This window comes from Rhipicephalus sanguineus, chromosome 1 (genome assembly GCF_013339695.2).
Source record: "Rhipicephalus sanguineus isolate Rsan-2018 chromosome 1, BIME_Rsan_1.4, whole genome shotgun sequence".
Classification (NCBI taxonomy): domain Eukaryota; kingdom Metazoa; phylum Arthropoda; class Arachnida; order Ixodida; family Ixodidae; genus Rhipicephalus; species Rhipicephalus sanguineus.
Window position 1 is genome coordinate 41,020,139 of NC_051176.1, and position 15,119 is coordinate 41,035,257.

Below are 15,119 nucleotides of genomic sequence, written 5' to 3' on the forward strand. Positions count from 1 at the left end.
TCTGCTCGTCGCCCGATTTTGAATTTTCCGGGTTGAGCATGTTCCTCAAGATGGTCCAAGTTTTCGCAGTGCTCAGAGTGTCCTGTAGCGAGCTGCAGAACTGGATCCATCCCTCTGTTGCAATTTTGCTAGCATATTGATTCGCCTCCTCTGCTAAAGCAGCGATTCTGCGGAGAATGTTTCTATTAAGCCGCTGGTTTTTCCACCTTTTCAGCAAACGGCGCCTGCTCTCCCACAGGTGAAGAAGGTGCCTGTCGACTGCAGGCGTCTCTGCTGTTCTTGTGATGCGTTTAGATGTTTGTTTGTGTGCTGATATTATGTATTCTGACCACTCCCCAATCTATTCCGGTACGGAGTCGGGTGGGGGATCGCGTCGTCGGAACCTTTCCCAGTCAGTGATCACCACATCACCTATGATCCTGCGTAGTTTTGGAGTCGAGAGGGAAATGCTGATTATGTAGTGGTCACTGCCTAGGTTCTCTTCGAGGTTTGTCCAGTTAGTGTCCTTAATATTACGTGTGAACGTGAGATCTGTGAATGTGTCTCGACTTACGCTGTTACCCAGCCTGGTAGGTGTGGTGGGGAGAGTAATTAGGCTCAACCCTAGTTTGGATACGGCGTGTTCGAGACGCGTTCCCTTGGGAGAATCCCTCGGATAACCCCAAGTGGTGCTGGGTGCGTTAAAGTCGCCCAACACCACAAGTCTGTCTTTCGCCCCTGCAATTCTGACTACCTATGTAAGGAGTTCAGCAAACTCCTGGTTTTTATCTCTAGGATGACTGTACAAATTTAATATAATGGTTTTTGCCCTGCCTCTCTTCAGAGGAAGGAGGCTAATTATTTGATGATTTATCTGTACACTTTCTATATGTTCCACCTTTGCTGCAATACTTTTGCTAACCAGCGAGGCTACGCGGGGATAATTTTCATCTTGTAACCAATAATACCCCTGCAGTTTGACCACCTTGGGCCCAACTTCCTATAGGCATATTACGTCTGGCTGAATCGGTGCCGAGTTCATGTAATTTTGGAGTGCTGCAGCGCGCTTGTGAAAAGTGCGACAGTTCCACTGCCAAATCTCTAGTTGTTCTGCCCTTTTCATACTATTTTTGGCCATGCTGCATGGTCGTGTCCGCGCTGTCGCGGCCCGTTTTGGATGGTTTGTCACTAACTGGGGTGGAGAGGGGGCGTTTGTTCAGTGACCTCTGCAAGCCTCCCACGGCTTCGTTAACATACTGCCTCTGAATTTTCAGTTCTTCTCCGACGAACGTTTTAATTTCTGCCATGAAATTGGCTAAAAGTTTCTTGAAATCAGCTATGCTTTCCCTGTTTTTTAGAACCTGGGTCTGCACTTGCTTTATTAGTTCACTGCTTTGCGATTGGGTAGTGGACGTTTCTTCGCCCATCCCTTCGCTAGTTTCTGTGGTTTCCCCAACGTCGGTTGCACCTCGCGCCTCTTTCTTGCCCTCAGTGGGGTTGCCTACCGACCCTGAGCTTTGTAATTTTTTAATTGCATTTTCAAATTTTGTCTCCAATGATTTGATTGCCAGTTTATACTCTTGGCGTTCTGCTGCCATTTGATTCCTAAGCTGTTTAATTTCTTGTGTTAATCTTTTGTTCTCCTCTATAATTTTCCTGTACTGATGGAGATCACTTAGTGGAGCATTGGGAGGCGCTGGACCCGCCCAGCTCACCTTGTTTAGTTGGTTGGCTCGTTGTTCCTCAGTAGTCAGGTCAGCTGCTGCTACTCTTCCTCTCCTTTCCCGGCATGGTGGAGCTTTTCTCGCCGCTGCTACTTGATGTTTTCTTCAAGTTTGGTTTGCCAGGGGCCTCCGCCGGTATGCTGCCGTTATTTGGTTGTTGCTGGGCGCTTGCCCTTGATCTCGATCTTGATCGCGATCTGGATCTGGATCTGGATCCCTGCCGCTTCTGTTGCGTCACATCCTCTCGGTCCGAGTTGAACCAGCGAGGAGCTTTCTGCTGTTGTTGCTCAAGTTGGGGGAATTCCATCTCCGTGTAGGTCCATTCTGTTTTTCTTCGAGGCATCTCCACCCTTGATAATCGGGGAGCTACATTTTTCAGTTTCTTTCTGCACGATCTGTCTCCCGTCGCGTGCTCCTCACCGCATATGGCGCAGTTCGGGGTACATTGGTGCCCTTGGTTAGGATCAGATGTCCCACACTTGGAGCAGACGTTGGCGTTTGGGGTCGGGCACACATCGGTTCGGTGTCCAGTAGACCGACAGATCTTGCAAACTTGTACGGTAGGCTTGTATGGGTAACAGATAGCCTCTGCACCCATGAAATAAACGCACCTCGGGAGCACGTTGCCCGTAAAGGTTATTATTGCTGACTTCGAAGATCCCAGCATCCTGGCTCTTTCTATATTCACCCCCTGCGTCCGTATTCGTAGGTTTGCCATGAGGTCGGCCTGGGTGGTTCCCGGTGGCAATCCATGAACAATGCCTCGCAGGACGTCCTCTGGGTCGGCCACGTACGCGTTGAAGGGGTGGATCTGTCCTCTGATCTTTAATTGGCTGATCTCTCTCAGCATGCCCGCCACTTCTTCGCGTGGTGTGGACATTATTACGATGTTCGATCCGGGTGGACCCGCAGTAAAAAGCTGTCCCCTCCAAAAGTGTTCCGGCATGCCTCTATTACTGCCATAGAGAGCTCCGTTCCGAGTAGATTTTTCACCATGAGGCCCTTGTGCGGTCTCAGGATAACTTTTATGTCTTCCTTCGGGAGAGGCGGTGGGCCGCGGCGTTTCCTGCGTCGGAAATCCCCCTTGGCTTGACTCTCCCCTGCTGCGTCCACGGGCGGGTTGCCCGGTGACTCTTCATTTTTCTTTTCCATTCCCGTCTCGGGCTCTTTTTGGGTTTTTTTTACTGTTCTTTTTTCGTCTGCGTGAAAGAACGGTGTGCCAGCCGTCCTCCGTCCACGTACGAGAGAGACCCTCGTCGTCGTCTTTCTCATTATCGAGAGACGCGTCACTGAGACGCCCGCGCTTCGTTACTTGACTCCGCCTGTTGTGAGACGCTACTCGCGTCGTTTGGATGATTCTCCGACTCCCGAGGATGGGCCGGGAAGTTCTTCGTCGACTTCCATGTGGGCGAAGAATCGTTAGGCGTCCTTATGCATGCTCAGCAGATTCAGGGGAACGGAACTGCCTCCGTTTTCCGCTGCGCTAGGCATATATAGTCCGATAGTGAGGTAATTGTCGCTCACCTTGGCTTCTGACTTGACCAGAGAATGTCCAAAAAAGTGCGTTGTATGGTTGTTAGCCAGCCCACGCACACACACTCGTCGCCACACCCCCGCACGTGCGAGCGTCCCCGCGCCGCGACCGAACCGGTGTTAGGGTGAGCTGCGTCTGTGCACCTAGTTCCTTCCGATGTTGTTACTTTCTCGTGAAGCGGGTCCAGGTACCAGAATTTGGTGTCCTTCGAATCCTCGCAACTTCACAAAAAGAAGATGGACTTTTCAGGTGGGCTTGGGTGAAATTTCCGCATGAAAGCGTTTCAAGAAGCGGAGCGCAATGTGAGCACGTCCTCACTGCTCTACGCCACCTGGTGATTTCTCGGCACGTCGCAAAGCACTTCCAGTAGAGTATAAGCATTTTATGTAAAACGCTTTTTCATGTCATTTAACTGCAGGCACAGCTAAGCATGCTTTGCAAATGTCTGCGCGGACGGATGTGGCCAAATGGTCAGCCAATACATTGCCTTTGATGTCCTGGTGTCTTGGCACCCAGCAAATGACGACCTGCTGCTTGGAAACGTAAATGACGCGCGAAATTCAAAAGAAAGAAAAAACGGGTACAATCGAAGGGTTTTTGTGCTTTTGAGAGATTTCAAGGCTTTTACCGCACTACACAGGTCCTGCGTATGTAACTGCCTTCGGTATATTTAATTATTTAATGTTTTTAGCAGCTGCAAATATCCGCGTAACCTTCGCTGTAAAGATGCTTGCGTTAGGATGCAAACCTCCGGCATCGGAAAAGGATCGGCCGGCCGACCGCTGCGTAGGATATCCCATCATAAGACTTCGATGCATCTGTAAAAATTCAGGACGATAATGTTTGTGCTGTAGTTCTGGCAAGAACTTATACATGGATGTGCAACAGGAGCACGCTTCGTAACATCTACAAAAGGCAGATTAGGCCGAAGAGCTTGTGTTCCATTTTTACAATGTAAACGCTGACCCTGCAGTTAAATGTTGGGGTCCCGAAACAGGCCTGTTTGAGATGCGTCGCATTCTCTTGCTCGGGGGTGTGTCCCGCGGCCTTGGCCTTGGCGTCCGCACTCACACTACGCATGCGCCTCTCCTCCTTCCCTCTCTCCAACAGCTGCGCGTTACTCTCCTCCACTTCTCTACTACCACCCGCTTGCGCTTTTCCTGCGTTCTCGCTTTCTGCTCTCGCGGCGCATGCGCTAACCTCCTCCTCTAAGCGGGTAGTGCGCTGCGCGCGTTCAGTGCAGCGCTTGCTTCACTTGACTCCGCTTGACCTCCGTTGATGCTTCCGATGAAGTGTGATGGACGCAAGTCCCGTCAGTGAGTGGGCTGACGCAAGCACCCGTCAGCATCAGCCCAATTACGCCCACTCAAGACAAAGCTGCGAAGCGAAGGGCACGCGACGCTGAACGCAAACGCTTGAAGCGAGTGGTGGGCCCTGAACTTCGTGAGCACGAAGCAGCTTCGAAGCGTCAACGTCGAGCTGCGGATCCTGAGCTTCGAACCCGTTAATAACGATCCGCGATGCTCCGCATCACCCTATGGTTCCCCTCCGGAAGATGATGTAATTTTTTTTTCTAGAGAATTGGACGCAGGTTCCTTTTTGGCGATAGAGCGTGAATCCCTTGTCCTCCAACCATTTGGGCTTCTTTTTCAGACGAAGCTGAATCTGTCGCTCACAAATCACTCGAGTAGTTTTTATGATGCAAAGACACAAGTTTTTTAGGACTATTCTTCTTGTGGGTTTTCTATGTCGGGTGTTTCAAGAAATGTGTCCAAACACCAAAACATCAGGTAAATACGATATTTCTTCAATGAATTCGCAATTACTTCAATAGCCGCAGGCATCTTAAAATGGCAAAAGACATCATTTGGGACAGTAATTAAGAAATTTAAATTACATAACATTTAATTAGTGGAGTTAGGCGGTTATGTAAAACGGGAGAATTGAAGTCCTTCAGGCGAAGAGCCCATTGCAACTTTCAGGTTTCGGAAAAGTGGCCTGCACTAATAACTGCAAGGTGATGAAATTCACCCAGATTCAGCGGCGAAACCTAAACTCGGAAGACAGCAACTGCCATATTCTTCTGAGACGTCCAGAATGAGTGAGGGTCGTTATATCAACAATCAGCCGACTTCATTTTTTCGGTATGCGGGCTGCGCTTGCAGTTATAGCACGCTTGCCGCACATACATTAACGAACGCGGAAGAAGAACGCTCTGTAATCGTTGTCTTGAACAGTGACGTCATTCTGGTCGTCCGGTTGTTCGGTGATTCGGTTTCAATTTCGCTTTTGAATTTGGTTGAATTTCATTACACCGCAATAATTACAAGAGACCACTTTTTCTATACCTCAAAGCTGCGATGGGTTCTCCGCGTGAATTTCAATTCTCCCATTTGACATAACCGCTAACTCCGGTGCTTAAAAAGTTAGTTCATTTAACATTCTAATTTACTTTCCCAAATGATCTACTTTACGATCTTAAGATGCCTGCAACTACAGAATTAGCAATTGTGAAGGCAGCGAGCAAATATCGAGTTATCCTGATTTTTGAGGGTTTTGGACAAATTTCTTGAAACACCAGGTGTATTACACACTCATATAGATTTACGGGACGCGATGGCGACGGCAAGAACCCGCTGAGGGTGTTTATATAATTGCTTTAGCAATAATAGTGGTACAGGGAATCTGTAGGAGCCAACATTGCGCCAACTAGATTTTTTCTTCGTTAAGACAGCAGCCCGAAGGAAAAAGAAACAAAAGGAAGAGGCGGCTAGTGAGGAGTGAGTGCTTGGCGTGACAGGTGGGAATGGCTGGCGTAATACAGGAGGGGAGCAAGGAAAAGGGGAGAGGGATTCAGAGGGTGAATATCTGTGTTGCTCTCCTAATGAGGAGACTGGAAGAATGCATTATGCTTCTAAATAGTGTTATTGCTGTCTTGCATAGAACCCGAATCATAGAATGAGCACCAACTGGAAACAAATATTTAATCGAAAGCACCGTGTCAAAGAAAAAAAAACTATTCGCATCAGAGAGACTTGAACGTGTGACTGGTCCCAGTTGTGTTCTTTAGGTCGCCTAGACTCAGCAGCTTTCTTCGAAACGTTCATGCCAACTGACTCGAGTGCGCTCGAATTGTAAATGAGATATGACTGTAGATCTTATCTTTGTGGGAGAGCAGTAGTTTCACTAAAATACAGGAAACTTGACGTTACCGAAAATGTGACCTGCTTTGTTGAAATGCGGTGCCACTGCCTCCGATGCTTAGCCGTTTCTGCATGATGCCCGTGTAATCTGATACTAAATTGTTGCCCCCTTTATTCAATGTATTGAATGAGACACAGTCAGCCTTCCAGCGTGTAAAAAATGGCTGGCTTTCGCGTAATCGAGAGCAGATGTAAGGATGAAATCGCTACCGACAAAGCAGATTGCTTGGAGGTGATAATAGCCACACTCTTAAGGGGGGACGCGGCGATCGAATCGCGAAAATAGCTAAGAAAGTAAACTTTTGGAAATCACTTGTTGTGGCATCCGCGGTCTCTTATTTACGCAGTATCTAAACGATCACGCTGAAAACGCAACTGCAACCAATTTTTGTGTCCATTTTCTCAAAAGATATTTCTGTACGTTATCTTGGGCTAGTTGGTGCATCGTTACTTGAAATACTTGGCGCAAGGTTGCAACTGAGAAGAAACTTCTCAGTTGCAACCTTGCGCCAAATATTTCAAGTTTTTGCTGCCTGCCACTTCGCTTGTGCAAAGCATAGCACAACTATGGCTGGACCGATTTTTATGCTGTTTGTTTAGTTGTAATTCATAGTCCGTGCTGTACTTCAACACTGTCTTGAAATTTTCGTTTAGACTTTCATACTTTTCTGATTTCATAATACTGCAATGCACGATCAGATGGACACATGCATTTGGATGTAATGTTCAGCAGAAAATTATTAGAGCTGTAAAAAAATCCAACACTGTCTATAAATGAAAACATTATGTGAGCAAAGATACAAAGCAGTGTCAGCCTCCTAGCATGTTTCATGACTGTGCCACGCTTTCCACCAGCAAGGAATTTGTAAATTCTTATAAAACAAGAAATAATGAAGATAATTTCATCAAATTTTACTGTTGCCTCTTTAATATGATTTTCAGTGTACGTGCTAAATTTCAGCACTATGTGTCAAGAAACAGAAAAGTACTAACGATTCTCGCGTCCCTCCTTAAAATGGCTATAGTCCATGTTCACATGGGCATACCAACCCGTGCTCTGCAATGGTCCGTATGCACGCGATTGCTACCTGTTACTTGGAGGCGTAAACTTTTGGGCATTGCCAAACGTCCGCAGCAACGATGCGACGTAGGCCTGAGAGCTTACTCAGCAGGAACGAACCTATTTTGAACTAAACCTGATGGAAGTCTCCTCTCGTCCAAACACAATACGTGCGGTGTGGTCGTGCAATGTGGCACCATCGTCGGAGAGCAGCGAAAGTTATTTACCCGCGCCAGCCTCCGAGCACGGATAATTCGGTCTAAGCACCAAGAGGTGAAAATAAATTGTACGGTTGCGTGTACCTGCCTTCCGCAAGTTGCTATTATCTGCTCTGAAACGTCACAATTGGAAATCGCAGATGGAACGTCCGCGAACTAGACGCTACAACTTGAGCGATATCGTGAACAAACATTAAGAAGAACTCGGAAGCAATATTTTTATAACCTCTTTAGGCAGTAAATAGCGTAAGTAATGAAGTCCATTAGAAAGGCGCCGTTCCACACGACGCTCTGTTTTAAATGCTTGGTCAAATGCCAAGATGCTTTCATTGTCTCTGAGTGCCTGGATATCTGCTTTCATTGCCCGCATAACGGCACTTGCTTTCGGCGCAGGGTCACTTAAAGGCCGCCGACAACGTTAGCCGAAAACGTTCCATGCTCATTAGCGTTTCGACTTGTGCAAGTAAATCTAGATTTTACGTGGTGGAGCCTGTTGCGGTGCTTTCAGCTTTACAGTCTCCCTAAACCACCCAGAGGTCAAAATTCACTTGTGGTGTTGTCTACATCGAACACGTAGCCTTGAACGTTTTTCGAAGTGGTGCCGTGTTCACGCGACTGAGGATCCAAAAGAGGGCCCTCGCTCGTTTCAGTATTCCTTCGCTATGTTCTCTTTGCGGCTCGTCTCTTCTGCTGGTCGAGTGCTCTTCTTCACCGTGCGAGGAGGAAGGGCGGTGAGCACGGGCTTCTGCGAGCAGACAGAGAGGTTCTTTTTGTGGATGACATGAGCAGACGGGAATGTTGACGTCATGGCGAAAGCAGAGGATAACCCAAAGGCTTGGAGAGGAGAAGAGCTTGTTTCTTGGAAATTGTGGGCGGCCGCGGGTCGTAGCGCTGCCGTATTTGGCATTGTTGATCGTGACGCCATTTGGGACTGGATGCGCGCATTTGCTTGAAAGTTTCGGAGGTGGGTTAGGAGCCCCTTTAAAGTCATCTTGAAGGTGATAGCACACATTACATGTGGGGCGTGAACACCCTGCTGTGTCGGCGACACACCGGAGGCATACATTTGCATCCGCTAAAAGCTCTCGAAACTTTACATTTCGTCGATAGATGAGTGATGGTGCTTCTCAGTGCGGTTTGCAAGGCGCACATTGCTTGATATCTTTCGACAGTATTTACGCAGGAACTTGGTTGTGATAGCCAGCCCGACATGCGTTTAGCCAGTCCGACATTTATTCCTTGCTTGCAGTGTCGCGCGTGACGACTTGTGCTATCTATGTATTGTCGGCGATCTCTCGGGTTTCTGTAGAGCCTCGGCTTTAAGTTTCCTTTGTCTATAAATAACCATCGTGCCGACGAAGTAATTATCACTAGACAAATGGGGCATTGGAAACTAAATATATGTTTTGACGCCTAGTGCGTTCTACGCTTTTGTCACGCAATTTTCAACGCGTGAAGGACAGTCCTCGCACTACATGACATTCGTATAGGGTTTGCTCCGAAACAGTTTCAACCACTGGGTTGTGGTGCAGAACCCAGCAGAAGCCCTGGGTTCGATTCTCGTTCTAATCGAAGTTTTTTATTATTTATTTCTTTATTTGCAAGTAACTCGAATTTTCGCTCACGGAAAACGCCAATTTTTCGCTCGCAACCAACGACGCCGACACCGACGCCGACGGCAGAATTTCTGGGAAACGAGCTCTTTGACACTTTCGCGTTAAAGTGTCCGCATATGTCGGCGAAAAGGGACCTCGTACGCTAAAGGCAAACATTTGTATGTAGTAGGTACCTTCCAATCCAAAATAACTAAATGCGAGGACTGATTTGTTTTTGTTTTTCCTTGAGCGACTTCGAGACAACTGCAGTTGCTTCATTATTATGCACATTTGTGTACAAGGACCAGGTATGTCATCCTGCCACAATGACATGATAAGAGAGCGGTTGTGTTTCGTTAATGTAGACTTACAGTCTCCATTAACGAAACACAACCGCTCTCTTATGATGTCATTGATTAAGTGAGTTGTATCCTGAGCAACACTTGGAAGGGTGAATGATGTGCTCGTTCAATTGTTTAGTAATATTGTAAGTGTGTTCTTGAATATTGTATGTCTTCCCATGGTAGGGGCGGAAAGTACCCCAATACGCTCAAGCCTTACGAATATTCAAGAGCAGCTAGAAGTAGCCGGCTTCTTTATTAATGTTCACGCAAAAAGGCGGGACTTCAGATTCGGTACTTCAAACTACCTGGCAAGAAAGTGGTACTTCAAGCTCCTTATCTATAAGATGCGTGCTGTACACACTTACTGTACTCTCGAGTTGGTCGGAATCTAATTATCGATAATCGGTATAGTTAGTGAGTTATCGGGGAGCCTCGTATCATTTGCCGCGTCAGGGATGATTCGGTTCTCGATAGTCTCCGCTTATCCAGAGGTTGGCCAGCTAGGTCTGCACAGGCAAAACATTGCCGTCAGCTGTCACTGTCCCTGCTGCAAATACATAGGCTGTAATCGAAATTTTTCACCGCTGTCATGGTTGCCCTTGACTGTCCTAAGGAAGCTATCGACATGAGGACAACACGTACCGACGTAACTTACTGTTCACTTCATGCTTGGAGTATATTCTGAACTTATACGATGGCAAAAAATTCAACCAGCTCCGCTACGCGGACACCGATGAAACGTCGAAGCCGGTGGCATTTCCATCGTCAGGCTAACGCGTTTCTATGTTTTGCAAGACTTTCAGATACGTTATATTACTGCTATTTATTCAACTCTTTGTTAAGCTTTCAGGTGGTGGTACAGTTTTATTGCATCTCGACCGTACCACTTTTGTACACAGGTTTACAAAGAAGCATTCGCTTATGACACTCCGATATGTTCTGTCATTGCTGTTTATTGAACAATCTTTGTTAAGCTTTGAGGTGGTAGTATAGCCACCACCTTTCAGAACCACAAAGTATCACGTCACAGTAGTGTGGCTATGGTAACGAGCACGCCATTTGTTTGGATAACGGTTGCCTTCTCCCCTTTTAGTGGAAGTTGTGTGTAGTGGGATTTACCGAATTTCTGTGGCGCACACACTCTTATAATGATGATAACTTTCTGATAGGCCGCACAGATTTATGCGGCACAAAGCCGTTTGTTGGGCTAACTGTTGCCTTCATGTTTAGTGGACCAATGTTTAGTAGTGGCATTTACCCAATGCCTGCGGCGCACACCCGTTTATCGTTTATCGTTTAGCGTTACCACGGATCATGGACTTGAAAGGCTCGACCAAGAACAGATTTGCTGTTAAAAAGTTGCTGCCAAATACAGGTATTCTCCAGCTCTTCATTTCAATCTCATGAAGGGTTTCTTTAGCCTCCATAAATTAAACCCTTAGGAGGTATCCCTATGTAACCAAATCAAGTCAGCTTCTCTACAAAGCCTAGCTCCTTTTAACAGCGAATCTGCTTAGGCCGGCCGTAAAAACTAGAGAGACGTAACCAGTAATTGAGGAATGCTTTAATAAATCGTCGAGATTAATCCAGTTACAAACACCGTGGCCGCAGATTTCAGCTTCGCTGAAGCATCTTTACGCAGTACTTCAGCGGTGCGTAGAACGACAGAATACTAGGGAACGGGAAAGGCAACGGCGGTTGCGAGAAGACCCCGAATCAATGGAAGCCCTGCGCGAACGACGTCATGTCTCTAGAACTATGGTAGGTACGACCGTAGTTTCAGCGCCAGTTCCTGCCTCTGGAGTTTGGACATCCGTGTCGTGTCGGTGACTGTCTGTGGTTTAACTCGAACCTCTCTGGGCTGAGAAGCAACCTAGAAGCAACCTGATTAGACTTCAGAATCGTCCAGCTTCGCTTATTGAAGCATTGCGCGACTTAGTGCAAGCTTCGCCATTTTTTATTCATGTACTCTCCATGTTCAGTCAAAAAACTTGGAGGTTGCTTGAGCTTCTCCTTCAAGTGTAGAGCGCGATAGCGTAATCGGGCCGCGTGCTCATCGCATTCTCAATTGCTAGACTGGCTTCGGTTCTCGGTGGGTGCCTCAACCGCGCAGGAAATGAACGACTGTGCGCGTAACATTGGCCGTTTCAAACAATCCTAGAATGCCTACTGCAAGTTCATTTGTTAAGTGCCCACTACGCCATAATTCTTCCTTTTCCTAATCAATGAAGGGTCAACTACGCGCCCGTAAGGCAGCACCCGAATCTACGAATCTGCTCAATCTGTTGATGCTTTTGCACCTGATGATGATTACATATCTCTGAGCGCTTTGTAATGGCTGGACCTTGAAAACACCAAGTTTGTTGCGCAATTGACATGTTCTGACGCCTGGCGCGCCAGGCGTCAAAACATGTGAATTCTACGCTTCTGTCACGCAATATTACATGCGTTAAGGAGACTCCTTCCACTACAGGATATTCATATAGTCTTTTTTTCCGAAGGAGCTCCAAGCATTAGCGTAGCTCTATGGTTCTCGCTCAAACCGATTATTTATTTATTTTTTTGCATCTCTCTCGAGTTTTCGGTCACGGACAAGGTGATAATTTTTCGCACACAGTGAACGACAGCGACACCGGAATTTCTGCGAAACAAGCTCTATAACGCTATCGCGTTGAAACACACTTCGTTGCTTTCTTCACTTGAATGATACCTACTAACGAAACTTACGCGCTCATCTCTCTTGTTATCGTGAATGTTCCTCGATGGGCAAATTCTACGAAGTACAGAAAGACAAAGAAGAGGAGCGGGCCTCAGAGGAATCATCATCAACATGCGCGGCTCGCGCACTACCCTCGAAACAGCAGCGTTCTAGAAGAAAGGGTGCGCAAGCCATCCAGAACGTCTCTTCGAAGGTTTCCTTCACGGTGGTTTCCTGGGAGGATGCGTACCTGGGACCTAAGGAACGTGTTTATGGGCTCCCGTACTTCGATGATGGAAGCTCCTTTACCTTTTACTGTCGACAGCCTGCCGACTGCAATGGGCGACGGCTACGTCAGCTTCAGCACGCGCCCGGAGCAAGAGTTGGAAAATAACGTGGGCGCCTTGTGTCATCTGGGGTTCGTTCCTGGATCGAATGCCAAGGAACGGACCGCCGTCGCAGCGCCGCACAGGCACTGGGCTACCTGGCCTTTTTCGCTGTCGGCCGCGGCCACAGCCAATTCGCCCGGCACGATGCAGCGTGCAAGTCCCGCCCATCGGATCCCAAGGGCACAGCTGCTGACCATGGCCGAACCACTCAGGTTAGTGCAGTGCTAAATAGGCGCAGCCTTCCCGGCACATGGCAGAGCGCATGTACACAGGCGTCCACTGTTAAAGGGAACATCGGAGCGTGTGGCGGCAGCTCGGCGCCACCGCCGGCCAGCGGCTGCAACGAGATTAGCGCAGTCGCAGTGCGCGCTGTGAGTCGTGCTCTTTCGTCGTCTGCTGCCGTCTGCTTCCGCGCTGCGAATCGTCGCGAAGAGAACCGCTGACGCGGCGAAAGAGCACCGGGCACCGTGCTCACTGCGTCTCCGCGAATCTCGTTGCAGTCGACGGTCGGCGGTGGCGCCGAGCTGCCGCCACACGCTCCGATGTTCCCGTTAACAGTGGACCCCTGTGTACAGGCTGTTTAACAATAATGGAAAATTCAGAGGACGTTGCAATGCTCTTCAAGCTTTCTCCTAAGTGTGAAACAGCCTGTACGTGATAGTGCAGTAGATAGTGCCTCTGCCTTGACACCTGCGCTCTACACCACTTATCGGTATTGATAGACCCGCCGAAATGACATACTACGCAAGAGTCTTCAGGAGCTATATAAGTGGAGTGGCTGTGAATGTATAAAATCCTGTAGTATAAGGCGCCAATCTTTCCTGAATTTCCATTGCCATCTTGATATCTTTAGCTAGCAAATTACCTACGAATTAAGAGTCACGAAAGACTCCCAAAGTTTAGGAACTGTTGTGACTGTGCCTTCATAATGGCTGTGATAAGATGCAACTTGAAGCTGAAGCTTTGCCCGCCGGGGCGGTGTTGTGGTTGCGGTGCTCGGCTGCTGGCCTCAAAGTCGAGGGTAAGATCCCGGCCGCGGCACTCACATTCGGATGGAGGAGAAATGCTAGTGGCGTCGAAATTTGCTAGTCGAAATTTCCGCAAATACCTACTACAACGTGCCTCATAATGATACCGTTGATGTACGTAAGATGCAATTATTATTATTATTCTTAAAGGTGAATCTTTCTTTCCCTGTTCTCTCTATTTTGCCCTTTGTGCCTCTCATTGTCTTCCACGGCCGCCTTCAGACCACTCTGCCGGTGCATCTGCACGCGAGTAACCTGCATGCTGCTGGTCACCGCAGCTTGTCCTGAAGGAAGGGTGAGTGGGGAGACGAGGCCAGTGGACAGCAGTAGACGACCACAGAATGAAACGAAACTCGCTGAGTAGCGTCTTATCGCAATGCATAATTTCTGGGCATACACCAAGTAGCAAACCCTGCTTCTGTGACGTAAGGGGGTTTCGGCTTCTCCGCACTTTAGGTGGTTAGCCTACACAAAGTATTAACTTACGGTGCAACCCAAAATAAAACTCTCCATTATGCGCCCAACAAATCCTTTTAGCGTGACGGAGGCCCAGATGATAAAGAAACGATGAGTGGATCTGGCGCAGCTTGGTTGGGCTACAGCGACCTAAAATATATTAGTATTTCTGGCTCACTATTGTGATTTGACATGCACTGCAAAAACGAGCTTTGAGTCGAATGGAGAGGCCCTATGTGCGTGTTACAGGAAATGAGGGTTTCCGTCGCGTCTATGTGGGCGCCGCATACACATACAACGGTATTATTTGCGCATACATTTGTGCGATAATCTGCATAAGCTTCGATAAACACTAATCGCTACAGGTCAGATGATTTTGTTTTATCCGGGGTTTAACGTCCCAAAACGTCGTGGGGCTTAAATTCCAAAAAGTCAGTGGAATGCGTTGCCACTTCCTAATGTGAACCATTTCTTGACGAATAAGAACCCGCTACGGGGCTCTAGTGGTTATGGTGGTCGACTGCTGTCCCGAAGATCGTGGGATCGAATCCCGGCCGGTGCGGCTGTACTTTCGTCGGAGGCGAAAATGCTTGGGGCCCATGTACTTAGACTTAAGCGCACGTTAAAGACCCTCAGGAGGTCGAAATTTCCCGAGCCCTCCACTACAGCGTCCCTCATAATCATATAGTGGTTTTGGGACGTTAAATCTCAAAAATTATTATTATTCTTGACGAATAAGGGCACTTCGACTGTACCTGTCGGTTCATCTATCACACTAGGTTTTGGTGTTCTCGCTGTCATTTCGTTATTGGTGCAGTCATCGAAATTTCCAGGGCATGCCATGTGTGAATGAAGAAAATGAATGACCAGACATAACACAAATTCCAGAGA